The following is a 13,072-nucleotide window of genomic DNA, read 5'->3' as shown; positions in this document are numbered from 1 at the left end:
TGTACTTAATTTTAGTTTTATTATTTCATTTCATGTAATATGTTTGAATATTTTTTAAGGTTTTTCTCTCTTTCAATCATAAAAATAGAAATAAAAACTAATTTTTTCTCTAATTTTACTTAAAGTGAAGATGGCAAAAATAGATCATATGTGCCTTTATGTTCTGCCTCCATAGTTCTAGTCTATGAAGGCTTCTAGAATTTTTATGTTCATTGGAAGACCCTTCTCTCTGCTGAGCTGCAGCCTCTTATTTTTTCAGTACGGTCTGTACTCTTATTTCTTCTCTTTTTACCTCTCAGTCTTTTTCCTCCCTACAGTTTAAAAAGAAAAAAAAAAGTAACAAGATTTTTTTTCAGGAGATTTTGAAAACTGTTTTTTTTTTTTCCTTCTAAAATATGCATGTGACATTAACCCCCCTCTGATGTCAAACCTTACTCCTGAGTAATCAGGGGCCACCTAAGCTGAGCCTTACTGTCTGAAATGCACCATGCCTCAGTTGCAGCCCCCTTGGTTCTCTGTAGTTCTGGAGGAGGCTTGTGTCCTCCAAATGCCGTATCTCAGACAGCCTCCTGGTCTATGTTTACTGTTTTATAAGAAATTTTAGCAAAGTGACTTGTAAGGAAAGGAAGAGAGCTAATAGAACTAATCACTAGTGCTCTTGAGTAGCAGAATCATCAAGACCGTACCAAACAGCTCACATTATCCAGAATTAATGATGCCCTGGGGAAATAACGTGGCACACTGTTTCTGCTTTTCAGCTAAAGTAGAGCCGTCTCCTTTTTAGTTGTGAATTATTTACTGCTTCATCAGCAGGGATAGTGAAGTTCTTGAGTGTCTTCTTCATGCACACATGTACAGATTGAATTCTATCTAAGAGGACATTCATGTGGCAAGCTCCTTAGGAGGGAGCATGAGGACACTTCAAATAAACAAGCCTTGATTTGTTGCCAGCCTTTGTGAATCTGTATGACAGATTAGAGGGAAAAATGGATATTTGAAAATGCCTTTAACAGCTAAAGGCCCTCTACTCTGTGAAACTCTTTCAGATGACAGATTAGTGTGGCACAAATGAGTTCACTTGTAGTTTATAATGAAACCCAAAATGTGAAAACTCACTTCCAAAAGAAATGTGGACAAAGAAGGAAGATGGCATGAAAAATGAGCTAGGTCAGAGTACTAAACTTGAGAGGAAAAGGAATAATATCATATTCCCTCTTCAGTCTCACCCAGTTAAACTACTGAGGACTGTTGTGGAGTTCAAATGGCTACTGTAAAAATTATTCTTTTTAGTGATGATAACACAGATTTTTCACTTGTGTACATGGTAGGAGGAAAGAACTCAGCCATAATTGTCACAAGTCTGGACTTGAATTCTAATTCCACTTAATCTCTCTCAGGCTTTTAGGACATTGCCTAACTGCTCTGGGCCCTAACTCTTGTTGAGGAGAATACTAGATACCTCACAGAGTTATTGTGATCTTAAATGACAGTAAGTGACCAAATGGGCATTTGTTGATGGTCTATTTGCTTGTATCCTTGCCCTACCCAACACTCTGTACCAAATATGGCAAATCAAATGTTGCTTCTTTAAATGTTGCTTTTTCAGAGGAGCAAATTAAGGTTTACCAAAAAGGTTCATATCTTGCCCAAGGCCACAGAACTACAAGTAGAAGAATTGGGTTCATATTCAGGTCTTATCAGCCCAAACTGTTTCCAGTATGTGCTGCTTTCTTTCGGCTAAATACAAAGCACATTAAAAGCACAGTGATGGTATTTTATAAATGAGAGTTTAATCAGAGTTTAGTGGAATCAGCTAACTCATAGACTCTCTGTGAGAAAAGCTGAACGATGTATTTATTACCTTTAAGCTTCACTTATGCCAGGTGTGTGGTTTGGGAGACCAGCCAAAGCCTCACTTTGTCTTTTTCCTAGGCACTTACAGGGACCTCAATCTGTTATCAGGGATTTGAGCACCTGACTGCTTGAATACTACAAGGAGAAGCCAAGCAGGGTGGGAAGAGGGTGACGAGTGCTGGCAGGTGGCAGATGGCATGAGAGGTAAGTAAAAGCTACAGAGATGGTTGCAGATCTGCCTGAGTAGTTGCCAGTTTAGAAAGTTTTCCTTACAAGAGGTTTACAGAACCATATAGCCAGCCTACTGAGTCTTTCTGCTTTTTGTCTTTACTTTGAGTGGAGACAATCCTTGGGGCTAGAACCACCTTTCTTCTTTGCATTCTATAAAAAAAACCTCATGAATCCTTAGAATCTCTGCTTTCAATTTACACTAGAGTATCACAGAACCCAGGCTCCTAACCAGGAAGTCAAAGCACCTAAAAACAACAGGTGAGCCAACTCAACAAAGACAGTCAATAATGTTGGAGTTAATTCTTTGAATAAAGCCTAACTAACATGTTTATCAGAAACCTCCTGATAAACTGACAACTTCTCAAAGATCATTCAGGGATTCAACTTGACATTGTTTCTAACAAAAAAAAAAAAATGGAATCAATCTAAATGTCTATCAAGAGGAGCTTGGGAAAATATGTCATGGTAAGTCCATGCAATACAGCTATATAAATGATGGCTTAGGATTATATCTAATATTATGGAAAACAAATCAAAATGTATATGAATACAAGATACTGGTTACAAACCAGCTTACGTTTTATGATCCTATAAATAGTGTGTTTGTATGTGAGTGTGTATCTACCTATATATTTATACTTAAAATAAATTTATGAAGAGATAATCAGAAATGTGTTCACTGATACATTAATAATGGTTTTCCCTTAGGGAGATTTTTAGTTCTTTTTACTTTTTGAATTGCTTAACTTTTGTACAATGATCATATCTCACTTTTACAATGAGTAAAAATAAAACTCTAGTCATGGAAAAAATTTAAGTTTCTTTTAAATTGTAATAGCTACTTATTTTCATTGTCTGACCTTCTCAAATTGATTCTAGTTCTACTAGAACTCCATGAATGCAAAGACCTTGAGAAATTGTATATAGCACAGCAACCTATTCAAGTTTTGGGCTGAACTACACTATTCATCTCCTTAAAATACTTACCATAATTTTTTTTTCAAAACAAAGCCTCAGAGTAAATTATAACAATTTATATTTGGTGAGCCTAAGCTATTATGTTTTATTATATAAGTATTTTAATAAAATTAATCCATGAAAAATTATAAATTGAAATTTAGTTTGCTTTTTATTTTTCCTACAGGCCAAATTAATTATGCCAAGTCTAATTGTGCCAATTTGAAAGGATGATGATTTTTATTATTTTATAGCAGGTCAGCTAGAGCTATGAAATTAGTCTTGAGTGTGGAAGGAGGTTGGCAAAAGAGGAAGAAAAGAATGCATATTTTTCTCTTTTTTTTTTGAGACAGAGTCTCACTCTGTTGCCTGGGCTAGAGTGCTGTGTGTCAGCCTAGCTTACAGCAACCTCAAACTCCTGGGCTCAAGTGATCCTTCTACCTCAGGCTCCTAAGTAGCTGGGACTACAGGCATGCACCACCATGCCCAGCTAATTTTTTCTATATATTTTTAGTTGTCTAGCTAATTTCTTTCTATTTTTTAGTAGAGACTGTGGTCTTGCTCTTGTTCAGGCTGGTTTTGAACTCCTGACCTCTAGTGATCCTCCCACCTCAGCCTCCCAGAGTGCTAGTATTTACAGGCGTGAGCCACTGAGCTCAGCCAAGAATGCATATTTTTCTACTTCCTCTTCCCCAGGAATCCTTCCCAGCCTCGTTGGTTAAACATGCTCCTCAGGTGTGTCATCCTTTGCATACTATCCTAACCTCCTCCATGTACAGGTTAATGCACTGGTTGGGAGGGTGACAAGTCTGATATTTGACTACATTTGTTTAAATCTCAACTATTTTTTTTCTTTGTGATCTTGGACAAGTTACTCAAACTCTCTCTGTTCCTGTTGCCTCATCTGTAATATGGGGACAATTTTCATAGGCTACCTGTGAAAGTGAAATAAAAGGCCTATATATCAAACAAAGCATTTAGAATAAAATACTGAGTAAATATGAGCAGCTTTTTATTCATATGTACTTGTTAATTTAATGATCTCTGCAGCTCAAAGCTATTACCTCAAAATATGACCCACCACAGGCTGAATGTCTCTTTGTTCCTGTTTCTATCCCCACCCCAACCCATCTCAGTGCTAATAAGTAAAGGTTTGAGAAGTTACTTCTAAAAGATTGTCCATGCATATGAATGTATACTTGAGCAAAGTGAATCTTAAGGTGGGAATTTCTGACAAGGATTTTGACAAGTTATTAACTGTCAGTCTTCAGTTGATGCTAAAAAATACTGGTCTGAAGATGAGAAGTGATACCAATCAGCCTTTTAAAGAGCTTTGAAGATGCATTTGTTAGCTGTATTTACACAGAGCACATGCTTCCTTTCCACCTGGGGTAGGCAGTTGCCTTAAAAAGGTTTGTCTCCTACTGGACCTAATTTTTTTCCCTTATTGGGAAGAAAGGTTATGATCACAACAAGGTTAAAACTGGTTCAGTATCTTTGGCTGTGAGTTGTTCCTTAGAATATGTATCCATTCATCTATTTAAACTTGTCATTAAGAGTTCATGGTTTATTTTGCACCATAGATATCTTCTCATTATTTTGGAAGAAAATTCCTGAACTATATATACTGTAATTAAAATGATTTCTTAAATTCAAGGCTTAAACTATCAATATGGCATGACTCATTATTATGTAAATGTCCCATGAAAGGTGGTTTGAGTTATAATTCCATGCACTGCTGGAGAGGAGGGCTCACTTACTATCCTCACTTAGGTAAGCTAAGGCTATGAACAAAGGTGATGAAGTGAGTTTAGGAAAGCTTCTATTGGAAACCTTGCTCCTAGTCCTGGATCTTTCACTGATAAGTTTATAATTAGTCATCTAACCTCATGAGGCCTCAGGCTGCCTCTCAAAAAATGAGGGGCCAAAACTATATTATCTCTAAGGGCTTATTCCAGCTGGAAAACTCTACATATCTACAGTGTGACATACTACACATTTTTAAGGCATGTTAATTATGTTTAATCTTATGGAAATGACCCAGTAAACACGTGGCAAGGCTATACCTTGGGGACAAAGGAAAAACAGGAAATACATTAAGTAATACAAAGGTAGCCTAAGGCAACATGATGGTTCACTCTGAAAGCATGACCTTGAGTTTACATATGTGCATATTCTATTGGGGGGTGGGGGTTTTATTTTTTCTCTGTTCTCTCAACCCAACATATGAAGGGATTGGTTTTTGTTGTATTCTCTGTGTTACTAACTTTCAAAGAACATGTATCAGATAAAAATAGCAGTAGCTTTTCCAAGAAGAACATTAAAACAGGCTCCAAGGTGTAAGGGAATCTGGGCAGAGTCATCATAATTTTAATAGCTGCAAAATGGGAATGGCAAATATTTCCTCTAAACAAAATAGCACAAAATTTTAATGAGATAACCTGTATTATGTGGTGAAGCATAGCGTCATTTTTTTATTTTTTTATTTTTTGGCTTTCTTTAACCTGGGGGAGAAAGGCTTTGTAAGTAATCCAGAAACAATTTGGCAATGGTCTGTGATTTAACATGTAAGTGACCCACATTTAATACAAACTGGGGTAACTAAAGGAATTCATGACAAGTTCTATAGTGAAAAGGAAAGTTTTATAAGGAAAGAAAAGAAAGAAGGGAAAAAAGAAAGGAGGAAAGGAAGAAAGGAAGCAAAGCTAGCAAGCAAATGCCCTAGACTGAGAGTGTGAGTGTCCTATCCTATCATATTAGCTGTGCCAAACTGCCAGGTTCACCAAAGAGGCCAAAGGCCCATAATAAAACTTTCACAATCAAGAACATCACTAGACAAACCACTAGACTCTCTATTAGCACTAGGTTGTTTCATCTCCATCATTTTCCAATATTCCCCTATTGCCAGACAGCTCATCACAGTCCGGTCAGATATTGGCCTTAGATTCCATGTTTAGAAACTTAAACATTCTATTCTGCAGAAGTTCAGTATATTAACAAAGCTGAAGCCGGTATAAGTAGCTATAAAATTGCCATAGAATTCAAGAAGAAAAGCACCAAGTTCCTGTATATTAAATAACTGGGTATTTAGATTATTGAGGTAGGTTTACGATCACACATGTAGAAAATAAAAACATTTCATGTAACACAGAATTTTAGTATGATAAAATATGCACCTGAAAAGGCAAATTTTTAGAGATAGAAAGTAGATCAGTGATTGCCTAGAGCTGGAGGTGGGAATGGAAAGTATTCTTAAATGAGTACAAGGGTTCTTATTGGAGTTAATCATGGGGAATGTTTTAAAACTGGATTATATGATAGTTGTATAATTCTAAAAATCAATGAATTGTACACTTAAGATAAGAAAAGTTTTATGGAACGTAAATTATACCTCATTAAACTGTTAAAAATGCCTTTAAAAGAGAAAGTACCCATCAAATATGTGTATCTATAATTTCTAATTCTTTTCTTTATTAATTTATGACATAGATACATGTTTAATTTATATTGTAAGGAATTAAATGTCAGAAATATGTTTCTCTCTATGCTTATTTTTTTACTTTCAATAAAAGTTCCCCAATTAACCAAAAATTACATTTCTTTTGCTCAAATTTCTGTGACATTGTGATACATTTTTTTAAAAAGTTATCCTTTACTTGCTATTTATAGAAAGTCCTAAACTTTAAAAAGTCCTCATTTCAGAAAAAAAGGTAGACTCATGGGTCAACTTAAACAAAAATTTACATAATTATCACAAAATAAAGTTATCTAGTCAAAATAATAGGTACAGTTGGCCCTGTATATTTGTGGGTTCCACATCTGTGGATTGAACCAACGGTGGATTGAAAATATTCAGGGGAAAAAAATGATGGGTTGCATCTGTACTGAACATATACAAACTTTTCTTGTCATCATTCCCTGAAAAATACATTATAACAACTACTTACATAGCATTGACATTGTGTAAAGTGTTATAAGTAATCTAGAGATGATTTAAAGTATATGGGAGGATGTGTATATGTTATATGCAACTGGTACTGTCTTTTTATATAATATAAGGGACTTAAGCATCAGTGGATTTGGGTATTCACAGGAGTTGGGTGGGGTGGGGTTGGTGGGGAGAGATTCTGGAACCCATCCGCCATGGATATTGAGAGCCAACTTTAATTGTTTGACAATTAAATTAAAGCAACTTTAATTGCTTTTTATATTTTAATAATATACAAACTGTGATCATATGTAAGTCCATATGACCTCCTGAAGCCTCATTTTCCTGACTTATAAAATGGGAATAAAACCAATCTTTTTCTTGTAGAAAAAGATATTGTTAAGATCAAACCAGATGGTATATATGAAAATGCTTTGAAAATTAAAAGCGCTATGTAAGATCTATCATTCCTACTATGATTTCTAAAATATGTGGGAATGGTAACTAAAATGGATACTTGTAAATGATATTTTACTATTAAAACTCATAATTCAAAGTCATAAATTAAATTAATTGTCCCAATCAACTGAATAAAAAATAAGGACCAGGAAAAATTCATCTGTATGAATTTAAGGAAGTTTTACTTTCACAGAGAATGAAAAACCAATTGTTTTACTATGACTCAAACAACTTTTGAGACATGGCCAACTACAGTGCCCACATGTTCAGAAGGAGACAACTTATTACATTCATGAAAGAAAGTGAAATGCTTTAAATGCACAGTTTCTATTCTACAGATTGGTATTGGGTTGTACTTGCCAATATTTCTTAATAAGAGCAACAAAATGCTAATTTTATTATTAACTTAAGCGCAGATCACAGTAATGCCTCTATTTCTCTCACCTTTCTCTGAACTACACAGTAATGTCATATGATTTTCTCTCCCCTTGCTCAATATCTGAAACTTTAGAAGGAACCATAGCATCTGGCTTGTTCAACGGGATACATGAGAGAGAAGAACAAAAGGAGCTTGTCACAGACTGAGTGTCACATGCCAAATGACACAGAGAATGCAAAAGATGGGTTTTGAGTTTAACAGAGATGTCAGAGTTGGAAAGCTTTTCAGCCATGAGGCACTGAGGCATAGCACTGTTGTACTGGTGAAGAAGCATAGAAGAGTAGCTGGTTTTATTTTATCTATGCCTTTTTTTGATTCCACCTGCCATTTGAACAAGAGACAGATAATCAAGAGAGGGTCTCTCTTCTTTCCATCATTTATTTTCCTTCCCACATTCACCTCCACCTCTCATTAAAAATGTCAATAATCTCATTTGCTCTGTAAATTGCCTCCAGACTTAAAATCAGTTCTACAGCTAGTGACAAAAAAAATCATGAATATCTGTTTATCCTATGTTTCTATATATCTAAATTCAAACTGATAAAAAAATTCAAAGCTATTTTTATAGAAGAGATAGGTTCTATTTTAATTTTTTTAAAAAGACACTTCACTTTCAGTTTGGAGGAAATAGGAAAAATGTCATACTTTTCTATGTTTCATTATACTAGGAACAAAGGGTTGGACTATTCTATAGAAATCACTTGCAAATCAAAGAACTTTGCACTTGTTGTTTCCCTTAATACTGAATTAGCATAGATTCATTTTGATTCAAAAGGTTATCTACATTGAAAGCATTAGTCAAGATTGTTTGCTAAAACATACAATTTGAAAATTATACTTTAAACATAAACATTTATTTCCTACAGTATCTGTGCTGAATAAACTTTATTTCATTTTGTAGTGATTATTAAAATTGATATTTACATGTTTTTATTATCTGTGACATACTTTAAATTATTTTTCTTCATCAACTAATCAAATACTTTCTTTCCTCTACCCAAAACTTTGATTTCTATGCATAATTTCACTCATATAAAGAAACACTACATGCATCAGTTTTGAAAACTTGCTGACACATTTCAAAATTGAGCACATAAATATCTCACATAACTCAATTTAATATTTATAGCACACATATAATCTAAAACTTCATGTAAGTGGAATTGAGTATTATATGTTGCCATTTCAATTTCTTTCATTTATTGACACTGATGAATTGAAATGAGACAGAAAAGATCATGTATTGCAAAATTCAGCTCTCTTTCTGATATGTGACCTGATTAACTCATGAAATGCTCTGCACTGTAGTCATACTTTTGAGATATAAGGCATAAATAACTTTATAATTTTTATATTGTTGCATGCTAGAAAAATTTTTAATCAAATGTTTTATAATCAGATTTTAAAGTTTTAATACATGCTATCCTCAAACTTCACCTTTTTTGATATTAAAAAAAGGATAATTTCTTCCCCCTTACTGTTTCTGTATTTCAAATTTTTTACATGATTGTGCACAAATATATACATACTTCAAGTGTAGGTAAGTCAGTTCAACGAGTATCTACTGTTTTTGCTTATGCTAGCTTAACCTGTGAAAAATAGCCATATTTAAACATTTAAACTGTTTTGTTTATGTGAATGCAGCATTCAAGGGCATAGTAATGACCAGACAGTGGCTCCCACTGGTTTAGCTTATTTGCTTGAACTCCTTTTGGGTAGTGATGATCTACTCATTTTTATAGTGAAATTGCAAGGCAGCTGGCTGAAGCTAGATGAGGCTAAGAACAAACCCACCTGGCCCACAAAAGCTCCTGGCCTCATAGCTCAATGTTTAAGCTAATAATATGTTGTATATGCCAAGGGCAATGGGACATACTACTCTGTAGGACATAGTATTAATTAGTAATAAATTAAATGTATACAATTGATGAGCTAGACTGAAACATCCAGAATTGCCTGCTTTTATTTTTCTCCCAGAATGCAAGACAAACCATTTCATTTTATTTTTGACATAACTAACATGCACAAGGGGATTGTTTTTCCCTCTCATGGAAGGAATCCCTCTTTGAAAGCATTTATATAAAATGCTCAGGAATGTAGACTACATCTTGCACAAAGTAACCTACCTTAGTCAGTAGAGAAATTATGATGTTTATTTCTGGGAGCAGCATTGTCTAAAAATAGCCTGTCTAGTCACCTTATAGTGCACTCTTTCATTTCATGGATGGAAGTTTAGAATCTAGTCTGTGTTTATGCCCTTCTATTACTTGACTTAATGTCCAAACACCTCTTTTTATTTACTTATTTATTTTCTTTGCAAATCAAAGCTCCTTTAAGAATATAAGACAATTATATTCTACTGATCAGCTATTAATAATGATATTTCTCACTGCTCCCACCTACAACTTCACTCTAGTCTGGTCACTTGTTTTGGTATCTTGTGACAACATGTGGCCTTGTGTGTTGTAACCTTTGCCTGGAATGGCCTTTCCCCGGAATGGCCTTTCCCCATCTGTTCATTTAATTCCCGATTATTCTCTACCGCTTGGCTTCAGTTCTATGTATCCTCCCAGGGCCTTTTCTGCTCCATCAGTTCCAAATGACTTTTCTCCTCCTGAAATACTGAGAACCCTTCTGAGTAATTATTATGATACTGAAGGATTTTGATTGCTATTTTTCAAATGTGTTAATTTTACCTTCTTATTTAGGAGGACGCAGAAATTCCTAGAGCACAGGAGTCACATCTGACATTTCTATTTTCCACAAATAATAATTGCAAATTTTTCAATAGGTAGGTTTTTTACTGAATGTGATGACCTATAAATTCACTGGGTCCAAAAAATGAAATTTGTGTCACAGAAAACAAAAAGAAAAGTGTGACCTAAGTGTTAACTTTTGGATGAGTTGTTTTATCACCAATTATCTTAAGTCTTAGAAAGACATGTCCAGTGCCTTCTAGATTTACAGTGATCTTTCTAGAATCACATGCAGATTTAGAGGAGGAACTGTTAACATTTTATCTTATGCTAGGATACTAATTTCAAATACTTTTAATTAAAAATATGTATTTCAATTGACAGGTAGTATATAAAATTTCTGTAATTTCAGAAGATATGTAAGAAAGTAACCATTCTATTTTTTGTCATTCAGGTAATCTAAATTGTATTACAATTATCAATGTACAAAATATATTCTGCAGTAACAAGCTGAATCAATGCATACCTTACTTTAATTGTATATGCCAAAGTAGAGACAAACTTTACTACCTACACTTTCTTAGAAATCGTCTTGTGAGTATTGCTTGTGAGTATTGAGTATTGCTCAATGAGTGTTTATTGGATTGGATTTTCATTAGTTATTTAAATAATTTAATTTCTTAGAAATAAATATTATTTATCACAATAATTTGTGTCAGTTTTTATATTTTTGAATAATAAACATAACAAAAATTACATATTTAATAATAAACCCAGTGGAGTATCACTAGAGAAAAGGCTGAGTTAAATAGAAGCAATCTTTTAGATTTCAACCTATGTTGAGTATTCACTTTAGTTACAAAGGGCACAAGGCCTTATGGTGGCAGGGTTTCCCCAGTCATCTTCTGCAGCATAAATCACCGTGGGCACACCAGGCATTTCTGCCCAGCAATCCCACAGCTATTCTATTTCATTGCTGTGTGGCTTGGCAGTAGGAAGCTCTTGAAATGTTTTCGTCTTACATGGGGTTTCCCTTTGGAGTTAAGCTGCTCACCTTTCGTAAGGATGAAACAAAACTCTGTTGACTAAGCAATGGATTTATCACCTAATTTCTTACATAATCATCTCTTAGCTTCTATTTTTTTCCGTTAGTTTATATAGCCCTCCAGGCCCGGTTGCGTGTGATGCACCGTGCCGAGGCAGTGGGCAAAAATTCCGTGAGAGTGGTATGGAGGCTGTCATGTACAGCGCACACACTCTGTTAAATGACACGTGCTTGTCTGTGTGGGAGGTGGTTCTTCAACCTCTACCTCATTGACCTGCCCTGGCCAATTTGCCTGTGGGATTTATAAACTGGGTTTCAGCACAAAAGGAATGAGAAGTAACCTTTTTACTCCACTTAGCAAGAGCCAGATCCTTATTATGCCCAAATGAGGTGCCATGGTTTAAGAAGGCTGTGGAGAAACTGGATATGATTCAGCAGTTCGCACCGAAAATGATTTCCTATTGAGAGGTTAAGATGTGGGGCTTTACAATTTAGAAGAGAAATGGATAAATAAAAGCAGACTACTTCAGGTGCACAGAGGTTCACTGTGGGGGAGATTGAGATTTTGTTTCCCATCTCTTTTTGTGACAGATCAGAAAGCAAAGAGCTTTAGTGCTTTAGGAGAATGTAATAGACGCTATCACAGAAGGGCATTTGAAGACCTGTGCCTCTGTTACTTATATTAGAAAAATGCTTGCACTTTTCAGGGCTTGGCCTTGCAATGGGACAGAAAATGGGAAACTCATTCCATTCCCCTCCATTGGAAATTATAAATAGTTATCATTAGCATATTTTAATAATAATAACAACAACAATAATAACACCTATTTACTTAGAACATGTGAGGAACTATTTTGGGGCTTTAACTCATTTGATTTTTGCAACATTATAAGACACAAATCCTATTAGTATTGTCATTTTAGAGATGAGGAAACCGAGGCTCAGACGGTTTAAGTATATGACTAAGTATTCACAGGTGGTAAAATCTGCATCCAGAAAGCCAAATTCCAGAGCTCTAGCTTTTAGCTTCCGTGTCATACCATCTGATGTTTTTTTCCTCCATTGGCATTCTGCCACTGAAATAGGAACAGCAAAAGCTTAGAGAAAGGGCAACCTCTGAAGATGTGACAGAAACAGAGGTGCATAGCAAACAAATGCCAGAGTGACAGAAAAATCTTCTAGTTAAAAAATCAGTAGTTCTGGGCAATAACAATAGCGTTTTCAATGACTGAGTGGCCTTAAGGTCCTTATATACATTATTCTTGACTTCTTTCTTATAAAATGTGGATCATGCTTCATGTTCTCCTCCCAGCATAGCTATAAGAGCAAAATTATACACTGGATATGAAAGCAATTTGAAGACTATAAAGCAGGGTTCAAATTATAGGTTGACTGATTATTTTAGTAATGAAGTAATATTAATTTATTAATAAACATTGGTTCCTGTAGTAGTTTCATTTTAC

The 13,072-nt window shown here is 34.9% G+C and overlaps 1 protein-coding gene across 3 annotated transcripts in view; it reads right to left on the bottom strand.

The window, feature by feature from the left end:
• Positions 1-13,072, bottom strand: part of PRKG1 (protein kinase cGMP-dependent 1) — a 1,210,052-nt gene that overhangs the window by 24,961 nt on the left and 1,172,019 nt on the right. The gene's annotated exons all lie outside the window — the stretch shown is intronic.

This window comes from Microcebus murinus, chromosome 14, assembly GCF_040939455.1.
Source record: "Microcebus murinus isolate Inina chromosome 14, M.murinus_Inina_mat1.0, whole genome shotgun sequence".
Classification (NCBI taxonomy): domain Eukaryota; kingdom Metazoa; phylum Chordata; class Mammalia; order Primates; family Cheirogaleidae; genus Microcebus; species Microcebus murinus.
The sequence above is the reverse complement of the archived record's forward strand: the minus strand, read 5'-3'. Positions and strand labels throughout refer to the sequence as shown.